This window comes from Myotis nattereri (assembly GCF_964212035.1).
Source record: "Myotis nattereri genome assembly, chromosome: 1".
NCBI classification, from domain to species: domain Eukaryota; kingdom Metazoa; phylum Chordata; class Mammalia; order Chiroptera; family Vespertilionidae; genus Myotis; species Myotis nattereri.
Window position 1 is genome coordinate 213,070,011 of NC_138075.1, and position 12,282 is coordinate 213,082,292.

A 12,282-nucleotide genomic window follows, 5' to 3' on the forward strand; every position below is an offset into this window, starting at 1 on the left:
GAACCATAACCTCCTGGTTCATAGGTTGATGCTCAACCACTGAGAAACCCCGGCTGGGCAATCAGCAATAACTTGTTTATTACCTCTACCCTCTCTGTCATTTCTTAAAGAAAAAAATACTTTCTTATTGATGGTTTGAGATCCAGACATGGGCATGCATATTTAGTCCATTTCCTTTTTTCCTCTGTTATAGATGAATGTAAAGAGTATACAGTTTTTGGTCATATAGTTAATTAAAAAGTAAAAGTCCCAGCCCTCTAGATATATCTGTCATTATCCATGGTTGCCTGTGGGATTTCAGTAGCATGAATCTCATTGATGCCACATATTTATAAAACATCCTTTGATTCTGTGCTTTCCATAAGAAAACTTCTATCTGCATTTACTTTTATCTAAATCCTGAGTGTATCTCAATTGGTTCCAAATTTGGTGGGGAATAAGTTTGACATTTATTGGGCTGTTTCAAATCTAAGCTATAGAGTTTATATTTTAAAAAAGAGTTTTGTACTGTTGTGCCCAGATTTCAAAGTTCCCAAGACCTCCAGGGAGCCAGTCAGTCCGATGCAAAAGCAAAGAGTCATTTATTTTCAAACCTAGGTTTGGCTCCCCTGCCACACTCACCGATGCAACGGTAAGCTCCAGTGGCCGAGAGAGAGCGACCTGATGGGACAGGGGGTTTTAAAGGGGGGTGGAGTGAGGGCAGGAGAGGGGACTGTGGGTCCCGCCGATTGGCCAGGTGCGAGTCAGTCATAGTGATGGTGTGTACTTCCCTTGATTATTATTGGTCAGTCCAGAGAAATCCTGGGTGTGGCTAGCAGCGGAGTCTTCCGGGAAGAAGCACATGGCACCGTCCCAAAATGGAGGACCCAAGGCAAGATGGAGGGCGCACGTGGCTCTGTCCCAAGATGGAGGACCCAAGGCAAGATGGAGGGCGCAGTCCTTGCCCGGCTCCTGCTGCTGCCGCTCGAACTCGCCACAAGTCAGGATGGCCCTCCCGCACAGCACCTGCAGCTGGCCCGCGGGCAGAATGGGACTCCAGCACGTCTGGGCGGCACAGGCCCAGCAAACGGGGTGCGGCCGGTGGAGTGGCCCAGCCCCGGAGGAGCGGCATCCGCCCAGAGCAGGCCCGGCCATGGGGCCGGTGCACTGCAGCATGGCGGCCTCCCCGAGCTAGGGCGGCCTCCCCGAGCTAGAGCACGCGCCCCACTCCGCTGCCGCTGCACCGGGCCCAGTCCGGGGGGCAGCGGGCGGGTGGCAGCCTGCGGGCCGGGGAGCCAACGCCCCCCCCCATGGGGCCCGGTGGCCGGCCCACGCAGGCCCCGGTCCCCCTAACCGGGGCCCGAGGGCCGCATGGACCCTCAGCCCCAGCGCGGGCAAGCGGGGAGCCGACCACAGGGGGAGGGAGGAAAGAGCCAAGCGGTGAGGCTTGACCATGACCGCTCCCATGACCTCCTCCGTGGTCGGTCGCCGCCCGGCCCCCACCCCTCGGCCCGCCGCCGGCCACCACGCAGCCGGTCCGGACACCCGGATCCGCTCCGGGGAGGCCAGGCCCCACGGCGGGCGCGGAGGGATCCCAGAGCCAGCGGCCAGACTCCTCCTCCCGCACCGCCCGGAGAGGCGGGTGGCGCGCCTTTCAGTACTTGAAGTTGGACCTAAATGAATTTCAGTTGACCTGGCTCTGATCTGGGAGTAAATGCTCATTAGAATGAATTTACATGAAGGAAAGAGGAGGAATAACATTAAGAATTCTTGTTTGAAATGGCTCAAATGAATTGGATTAAGGTGTGAGAAAATGAGTAAAAGAGAGTTTATTTTCATATTAACTACCATCGTCCATCAATTTCAATAAGTACAAGCATTAACTTTTCCCCTGTACGCCATCTGCAATCTTCCTTGTTCTGAAACATGACAAAAAACCATGGCACTGCCATCACTTAATTTATTGAATTTGTCCAGAAATTTTCTTTTTTTCTGATTTAACATCTGGTGTCCAAAGAACTTTGTATCCCACTCATTTGAGAGGTTTTCACTGTACTAAGTGCCACAGGTTGAATCATCATTTGAGATAGGTAAAAATAAAGTGTTTCCACCTTGAAAGCTTTGGGTACTGTGTTGGTGGCAACAGGAAACTCTCTAGCAGCTTTTCATCTGGCTTCTTTTTAGACTTACAGTATTTGTGTCCCTCATACAGACAGCTAATGGGATGAGGTAGGTAAACCAACCACATCTGAAGAAATAATATTACAACAACTTCAATGGTACAATTTGCTCATTATTTCCACTCAGGGAAGAAGACATGGTATTTTCCAGTTATCTAGATGAGGAAGATATACCTGGAACTGTGAATCAGATATACTAGGTTTCAAATTTTGGCTTCATAACTTACTAGCAATGTGAATATTAGTGAGTTACTCTATCTTTATTTATAAAATGTTTAAACAGTTAAATTAAATATAGGCATTAAAGCTGTTAGCACAGTGTAGCAATTAATAATAAATTACGAAATAGTAGCTATTTTAAATCCCACATTTTCTCTCGCTTTCAAGTTGAACACCAAGTCTCAATCATTTAAATATTTTAGAATTTCTGGGTTTTTGACTGTATTTATAAATATTCATGTAATTTAACTTTTAAACCCTGAGCCATATGTTTCCCTATGTAATGACAAAGATATGCCAACCCCATTCATCAAAAGTGGTTAGGGAAGGCAGAAAGGGGAGATGGCACTGATAAATAATTCTAAGTAATTTCTGTGAACCACAGATGTTTAAGTCAAGCTGTATTAATAATTTCATAATTCACAATATATTAATTTATTATAGTTTACTATATCCAGCTGTTTTATAAATCAGAGTGTTAAAATTTTATTGAAGATCATTTTTTATTCTCTGAGACTATGTCCAAATTTTTGCTGTCATATTAACCTATATTGCAGGTCTGCAAAGGAATATTTTATGAAATCTATCTCCTCAATATACTAAGAAATTTCATATATCAAAAAATTAGGTGGCCTTTTAAGATGTTTATACAGCATTGTGATATGTTGAAGATACATTTTATATTTTCACTTTATCAATCTGTTTGTCCAGATGTTGGCCAAAAAGAAAGAATCTTCTCCTGACAAACTTTTACTTTCTATAGAGACTTCTGTTGGATATACATATTTGTCAACAATCTATCCTCCCTTCCCCATATATGATCTTCTCTCACATTCTATAAATACAATTTTATTATTATCTTTGAAAAAATATTAAGAGCAGATTATTCAGAATGAATTTATAATCAAGTAAGTTCATTATTCATGTTTGACCCTGACTGTAAACAAATCTAAAAACCAGAAATGCTGTTAAACAACTGATTTTCTATTTTGTTTTAAGTTATTTGATCAAATTGATCTTGTTAATTTTATTGGAAGTTTCCATTGGATCTCTTCTTAGATGATATGTTATAATAGACTCTTATCTTTCTCATAAATTTAAAAAATTATTTTTTAAACGGACTGTTTATTAATTCTATCTCTATACATTTCCTTTCTCTGGACTTACCTCTTTGTTATTCCTACTCTCTTCCTCTTCATCTGTTACTGACTGAACTTTGTCTTCCTGAAATTTATATGAAGTCTTTACCCCCAATGTGATTGCACTTGAAGACAGAGCCTTTAGCTAGTTAAGTGAGGTCATGAGTTGAAACCCTAATACCATAGGATTTGTGTCCTTATGAGCAGGAAAGATAACAGATCTCTATCTCTCTGAGTTCACACTGAGAAGAGGCCTTCTGAGGACACAGCCATAGGAGGCCATCTACAAACCAGGAAGAGAGGTCTCAGCAGAAACCAACTCTTGGCACCTTGATCTTAGACGCCCAGCCTTCAAAACTTTGAGAAAATAAACGTCTGTGATTTAAGCTACCCAATCTGTGGTATCTTGTGATAGCAGCCTGAACAGACTAATACACTATCCCAAACAAGCAATCTCCAGCCCCCATTTAAAACTCTGTGTAAGTGACACCCTGTCCAGAAGCCCTTTCTGTCCCACCCATTTCATTAGCACCACATTAGTAAACTAGATGCCTTTTTTAAAAATATATATATATTATATTGATTTTTTACAGAGAGGAAGGGAGAGGGAAAGAGGGTTAGAAACACTGATAAGAGAGAAGCAATGATCAGCTGCCTTCTGCACACCCCCTTCTGGGGATGTGCCTGCAACCAAGGTACATGCCCTTGACCGGAATCAAACCTGGGACCCTTAAGTCCCAGGCCGACACTCTCTCCAGTGAGCCAAACCAGCTAGGGCTAGATGCCTTTTTATATGCTCCTATCTCTCACATTGTTTTAGATTCTATTGTCCCGAACTGAATTAGCAGCTTCTTAAACTTGGAGACTGTTTCCTGCCAATTCAATATTCTTAAGTCTTATTAAGAATGGTGAATGGTAGGATATCAGTAATACATGTTAAAGTACATTTTTCCAGACAAATCATAGTACAGGAAAGACTGGCTACCATAAACACATTACATGATTTTTATGTGATTAATTTAATTTGAATTAAAATTCCAAAGTGTTATTTTATGTGATAAAATTGTGGTTTTATTCCCCTCAATGGAGTAAAATATCTGTCAATGAGAGTGTCAACAACCAGTATATATATTATATATAATTATATATCAACTCGGATTTATACAGCCTATAAAATAATTATTATCAACTCAATATAGCATTATAAAAATACTAGAGGCCTGATGCATGAATATTCATACAAGAGTAGGCCTTCCTTCCCCCACCTGCCAGCACCAGCTTCCCTCTGGCACCCAGGACCCGGGCTTCCCTCCTCCAGACGCTGGCAGGCACCCGGGACCCAGGCTGGCTTCCCTCCTACCCTAGCTTCATCAGGAAGGACGTCTGGTCTAATTAGCATATTACCCTTTTATTATTATAGATAATAAATTATAAAATGAAAAAAGTAGGGAATGGTTATGCTCATGAATTATTATTAAAAATGTTTACAGATTGAACCATATATGAATATTTAGAGTAATAGTTATAACATGGTGTTAACATGAGTGTTTTCTACATTTTTAAGATTTTCTGGAAGTTATTATATTTTTGTGATTAAAACATTAAGCTTATTTAAAAACACTAGGAAGCATATGAGTAGCATAGACATAAGTATTAAAGAGTCTCCTCTTAAAAGGGCCAAATAACGTGGCAGCTAAACACAGACGTGGACAAACTGTATTTCTATCTCATTTTTATGACTTATCAGCTTGGTGACCTTGAAAAAAGTGATTTACATGCCTGAGGTTTCCTTTCCTTTTCTTTCAAATGGGAAATGATAGTAACAATAGTATCCACTGAAGTACTGAGAAGAATGCTGCAATGTAATAACTGTTGCTTAAAAGCAAGCTAGTAAATTCCTATAGCACATAAGTTCTGCGAGGCTAGGGACTTGCTTAATTCACCAGTATAGATGAGTCCCTGGTACTTGTTAATTTCACAATAAACATTTATTGACGAGTAAATGAATCAAAGGGAGACTATAGTGAAGCCGATAGAAAAACTTCATAAAAAGCCTAAGAAATTTAAAGAAAAGAAGAATAGGACTATATGTCATGAAAGGCTTTGTAGAATAAATTTTAATATTTGGAAAGTGTCTGAGTAGTTAGCTAAAATAATACTTTATGTTTCCTGAAGAAAATTGATCCAATTCTCTAATGCATAAGTTATTTTTTGAGTGAAATAGATACGTTTTTTCCCCCCTCAGAACCTACAGTGACTCATACCTTGTAATAATTTACTGTCTCTGTTCAAAATGCTTTCCTCGTAGGGGTTAGCTCAAGCTTAAGTAGCAATAGCCATGGTAAGTAAATAAAGTCAAATTACTGTAAGATGGTGAATGACATTTGATAAGATGCTTCAGTCATTTGGGAAGAGAAAAAGCAGGACCTGCCTAATGCTTAAATGCCTCTACTGAAAAAGCTGCATTCCCAGCTTTCAGAATTCCTCTTGCTGCTTCTGCTCAGTGATGTTACTGAAATCGACTGATACCCACACACTCACGGCTTCTCCAGCCTCAGGTCATATCACATTTGCAGTTTGCTGTTTTGAAAACACACCTGGAATACATTCCAGTGTATTGATTATCTCTCACATTTAAATTGAAAAAATATAACTGACTTGGAAGGCAATAAACCAAGTAGCTTGCAGTTTTCGCTATCCTTTTTCCCGCCATATGTAGCACAGCAGCTATCTAAACATTTTTAAGATAAAGGAGATTTGAGTGAGGCATTTAGTGAAGTGATAGTAAACTTCCCCCACACATAGGGGAGTATAATATTGGCTTAGATATGTTCTGGGAGCAAACTACCCATTCTTTAAGAAATAGATGTGAAATAAGTGATTCAGAGAGTCTCCCCTCTCCAACCCACATGAATATATTTGTTTATCTATTGATAGAAAAAGGTTAGTCATTCAAAAATACAAATCTATGTATGTATGTGTTCATTGAGCATTTACTTGATACCAAAGGGCTGGGAATCTGCTTTCTAAAAACTTAGGTTCTGCCCTAGTCAGTTTGGCTCAGTGGATAGAGTGTCGGCCTGCAGACTGAAGGGTCCTGGGTTCAATTCTGGTCATATACGGGCTGGGCCCTGGTTGGGGTTTGTGTGAGAGGCAACCAATCAGGCAGCCCATCCATCTGTTTCTCTCACATTGATATTTCTCTTTGTCTTTCCCTCTCTCTTCCACTCTCTCTAAAAATCAATGGAACAATATCCTCAGGTGAGGATCAAAAATAAATAAATTAATTAAAAAAATAAAAGCTATGTTCTAATCGGTGGAGATACACTCAAAATGAAATAAGCTAATTTTAGAACATTAAAAAAATGTTAGAAATGAAGCAAAATGGGGTAGTGGGATAGAGAATTGCTTGAGAAAGTTCCCATGGTTGCTTTAGAGCAAGTGTTCTGAATGATGTTCTTTAGCGTGGTTGTTATATTTTAAGACATGCCAATATGAAGAGGACACTGCAGGCTTAGAGGAAATATTGTACCGATTATAAAGTGGAGAGTGGCTTGAAGTGTTTGAAGAAATAAAGAAAAAAGAAATGAAGGATAGAAGGAAGAAGGAAGGAAGGAAAGAAGGGAAGGAGAAAGAGGGGAAAAAAAGGAAAAAAGAGAGGAAAATGTTAGTGGGATTGAAGAAAATAATGAAGGGCTTTATGGCGGACAGGGTGGGCTCAAGTCGGCAGTGAAAAAGTTGTTTGGGTTTTCTTCTAATGGAAATTGATGGCCAGCAGAGCATTTTCTTGAAGGCAGTGCTATTATGTCAGAAAAGTTTTTTAAAAATGTTAAACACCCACACTTAAATACACACACAAGCCCACTGTACTCCAATATCATATGCCTTTGGAAAGTTTAACATAGTATCTGGACACAGAGATGGGACACTGAATCAGTCCTCAATGGTGTCAGAGAAATATGTCCAAAGAAATCAAGGTGGGGACTGCATTATGAAACCTTTAATGAGACAAAGGTGTGGAAAGGAGGTAGTTGCACACCAAATGAACAAGTGGAAAAAGTAACTGAAGCCCGTGATTCTTGTCACAGGGACATGGATTTTAATGATTTATCATCATCTGATACTTATCTGATTTCTGCATTGGAGTAGGTACTTCCTAAAGTCAGAGACTAATCCTTTATCTCTTTACCAGGATACTTGGCTGACCTTACCTAACTACTCTCTCTATAATTGAAATAATCTTCTATTTGATTTCTAGAAGTACTTAACATGTTTGGCAAAACAGAATGTACACCGAGCTAAAAAAGTGATGTGTGTAATTTATTCTTAAAACATTGTATTAAATATCTAACAAACTGAAGCTATAACTTAACAGTTTCTAATTTTAGACACCATCATTAAAATCAGAGGTGTGTCAATACATAGGAAATACTCTTAATAGTTCTATACATTGTAACTCTGGGCGTCATTTTCTTCACCATGTTATGAGAGGCATCCTATCTAGTAAAGAGGAAATATGATAATTGGCTGCCACTCCCTCAAAGATGGTGGCACCCACAGCCACAAGATGGCCGTCAGTGGAGGGCAGTTGGGGGCAACCAGGCCTTCAGGGGAGGGCAGTTAGGGGAGACCAGGCCAGCAGGGGAGAGCAGTTAGGGGCAAATGGGCCAGCAGGGGAGGGCAGTTGAGGGAGATTGGGCCAGCAGGGGAGCAGTTAGGCATTGATCAAGCTGGCAGGGGAGTGGTTAGGGGGTGATCAGGCTGGCAGGGGAGTGGTTAGGGGTGATCAAGCTGGCAAGGGAGTGGTTAGGGGGTGATCAGGCTGGCAGGAAGAAGCAGTTAGGGGCAATCAGGATTGTGAGAGGGATGTCCAACTGCCAACATCCCCTGAGGGATCCCAGATTGGAGAGGGTGCAGGCTGGGCTGAGGGACCCCCCCCCCCCCCCAGTGCACGAATTTCATGCACTGGGCCTCTAGTTATTAAATAATTACCATGTGAGTCATAAAAGTATAGTTTGTGTTGCTGTCAATAATACTGATTAGCCTTTTAATTATTTTTTTCTTTAGTTGAATCAACTTTACATTAATATTTTCAACTCTTGATTTTGTTAAAATCACATAAATATAAACAAGACATAACTGAAAGTCATTGGTGTCTCTAAGATTATAAATAATCCAACCATGTTTGCTCAAAGAAAGTAGCTGAGAAGATGAATTTTCAAGTACCTACTTGACATATATTTTATTTGCCACAAATACTTTAGAATCATGTATTCAAGAGACAGAATAGAGGGTAGTTCTTCAATTTACAAAAAGGATAATTATTTATCATTGTAAAACATCTACTATTTATTAGTCTATTTTATTGTTCAGTAAATATTACAATATTAAGTATTTCTCTCTTGGACCACGTCCAGTGTGGCTAGAGAGTGGACACGAGTCCTGAGTAGAGGTGATGGGGGACTGAGAAAATTAAAGAGACAGACACAGAGACAGTAGGGAAAGATGGGACCTGGAGGAACAGTTGGCCTTCTGGTGGAGAGGCAGTGACCCAAAGCCAGTGCAGCGTGTTTATTTTATACAGTTGTAATTCCAGGAAGTTTTACTAGAGTTTAAAACAAAGGAAATTATGAGAAATCATGGTTAAAGATCAAGCTATAATTTTTCATTCTTGTGGCTTCTTTGTAATCATCACTCCTGGCTAAGTCCGGATAATTGCGTCCATTCCTTGCGCCTGGCTGAACCCACCCCCTGGCACCTGAACTAAGGGTCAGGCTGACAATATACCAGTCTCTGGCACAGTATGTTTTCAGGATGTGGCTCTGCCAACTCCACAGCCTTATAACTATAGTATCTTTGTAAACATATCTTCTCTCTTCGAGATAAAAGTGTGTAATATATGATTATAGATTAGCAAATTTAATATGATTATAGATTAGCAAAGATGAAAAATATACAATTTTATACAAATATTTTGGTCATTTTATGTTAATAAGGAAAATCTTCTTTGTGATTAGTATGTTGGCAAATACACAGATACCATACATAATGATATAATTCATATTTTATATCTTAAAAGTTATGGAGATAAACCAGAAGCAAAGTGCTTATAATTGTTGACATGGCAGAGAGAAAGCTATGTAGTTACATATTCTCAGAGCATATGCTATCTGAAAATTAACCAAAACATTATTTACAAGATTTTGAGCACATTAATTGAATTATAATTTTCTTTAAAAGGAAATTACTCTATAGACCACTATTATAACAAACTGTAGACGTATATAGTAAAATTTTCATTCAATTTCATAAAAGCAAAGGATATTACTTCTGTTCTACCATCAGAAGACATTCAAATATCAAGAATTTGGGTAGGAAAAATAAATTAGGAAAAATCAAGAATAAAAAAGACTTGGTAGTCAATTTTGCACAAAGCATTGCCCTTTTACAGGGGTTAGAAAGTAATTTATAAACACTGCACAATCCTATATCATAAATACCATAGAACCAGTGTTCTAAGGCTTATTGAAATTAAGGCTATTTCCCTTCTGAAAGTACTTAGTTTAATTATTTTTAAGCAAAATTAACAAAATTCGGAGCACTTTCAATAAATTCTTTTTAAAAATGTCCAAAGTATTTTATAATACCTCCTATCAAGAGATGGGCTTGTATGCATGCATATAAGCATAACCAATGGACGCAGACACTAGGGGGGTGAGGGCATGTGCCGGGGGAGGGGGGTCAGGGGGAGGTCAATAGGGGAAAAAGGAAATATGTAATACTATATGCAATACTTTCAACAACAACAACAAAAAAGAGATGGAATCTATACCACAATCTTTTGAATCTGTGCTTGTCCATGACCTGCTTTGACCAAGAGTGTCTGATAGAGGAAATGTTGTGGATGTTCTCAGCTTTGGACTCAGGACATCTTGCATGTAAACAAGCACAAGCTAGCTGGTTGGATAATGAGAGACAGTAGGTCCTATTGCTCTGGTCACCCCAACTTACAACCAGCCAACTCATAGAATCAGAACTGGCTGAACTGCAATGGATCAGAAGTGAATGAATGAGTCCACTTTACACCAGAAAAAGGAGAACCACCCAGTGAGTGTAGCCCTAATAATCAAGCCACAAAACCTAGAGCTAAATAAATGCTTATTCTTTCAAATTGTTAAGTTTCTGGATGCTTCTTTAATTCAGCAAAAGCTACTGATGCAACACTAACAAATAAGGATTGGACAACATTAATTCAGTAAGGTTTTCCTAACAAATTGCATACCAAACAATATCCAGATACTCTTTTCGCTATGTGTGCCCTCTGCCTGAATTCTGTAGACCCAGACCTGTGGCTGCTTGTTTAGCAATGGGGATGGATGAGAAGGTTTAACCTACTTGTTGACCTGGCCCTCTCTCAGCCATGTCTGAAGCTGGCTGACACATCTGTATGTGGGATTGTATACTGTTCCTATTTATATTTTTTCTCCAGGGCAGAAATTTTGGGATCTATGGTGACATGTGATCAAAATTCTCTAACATCATTTGAATCCCTGAAGGACATGCCACCATGGTCTTTTCAATGAATATAAAATGTAAACAAATATAGCTTATTAACAAACAAGAGTCTGTGAGAAACCGCCTATTGTCTTCACTAGCAGAGAGGTGTAGACAGAGAACCTGGAAGGCTGGTAACCTTTGAAGCCCTAGCAAAGGTCAGAGCTGTGCACCACCTCTGTTAATCCAGATAATGGTAGCTGAAGCAACCTCCCAGCCTTTACTTATGTAAATCCTTATTGATAAGATAGTCATGTAAATCCTTATTGATGAAATAGTCTGTGTGTCACTGGAACCTCCCTGCCTAAGGGCTATGGGTGTATCTCATACCAATAAAAGCTTGGTGAGGCCTGAGCACAGTGGAAGTCCTTCCCCTTGAATTGGACTTAACCGCCTGGCCTCCCATTATATTTCCAAATTATCTCTTGTCTCTTCTCTTTCATTTGTGTGCGGCTCTTCTTCCAGATCCTGAACCCTGAACCACATGGGACATGGAGGGAAACTTTTACAAGAAGGGTCTTTAAAGGAAATTAGGTAAAGATTGGTCTTTTAGGATCAAAGATGAAAAAAGAGCTGTTGGAGGAGTTCATTGAGAGGACATGACCACCGTTGACTTGTGAGCTGGACCAGGTCAATTGGAGGCTCTGTGCTTCCTCCTCTGACCTGGGAATGTATGTCCTGCCTTCTATTCCCACATTAGCAGCCATTTTAAGGACACAACTTTATAACTATAGTACTGTGAGACCCCCCAAGAGGGACCCTCACTCTGTCCCATAGATTGACGGCGACCCCAATCATCCGCAGGAGACGTCACTTGATGCAAACTGCAAGAGGCTTTATTCCAGCGCGCTGGGGCTCAACTCGTACTCATGCAGGAGCAGAGGAGTTGGGCGCCCAGCAAGGGGTCTTTCAGCTATTTATATGCAAAAATCATACATTAGGGAGGGGTTGCATACAGGAGGGTAAGAACAAAGAAATTTCAAAGGGTCTGGTTTGTGTCTTGATAGGGATAGGGCATTCCTGCCTGGTGTTTTCACAACCTGTTTATCTCAAGGTTGATTGAAGCCCGGTTTACTCAGCCTGCCCTTTGTTGGGGCTATCTCCTGGAGGAGCAGCCTTGAGAGGGTGTCACTCCCTTTTGTTCCTATCTCTAGTGGGGGAAGCCTAGGGAGTTGAGATAAAACAGGCAGCTAGGCCTGGCAGCTGGGCCT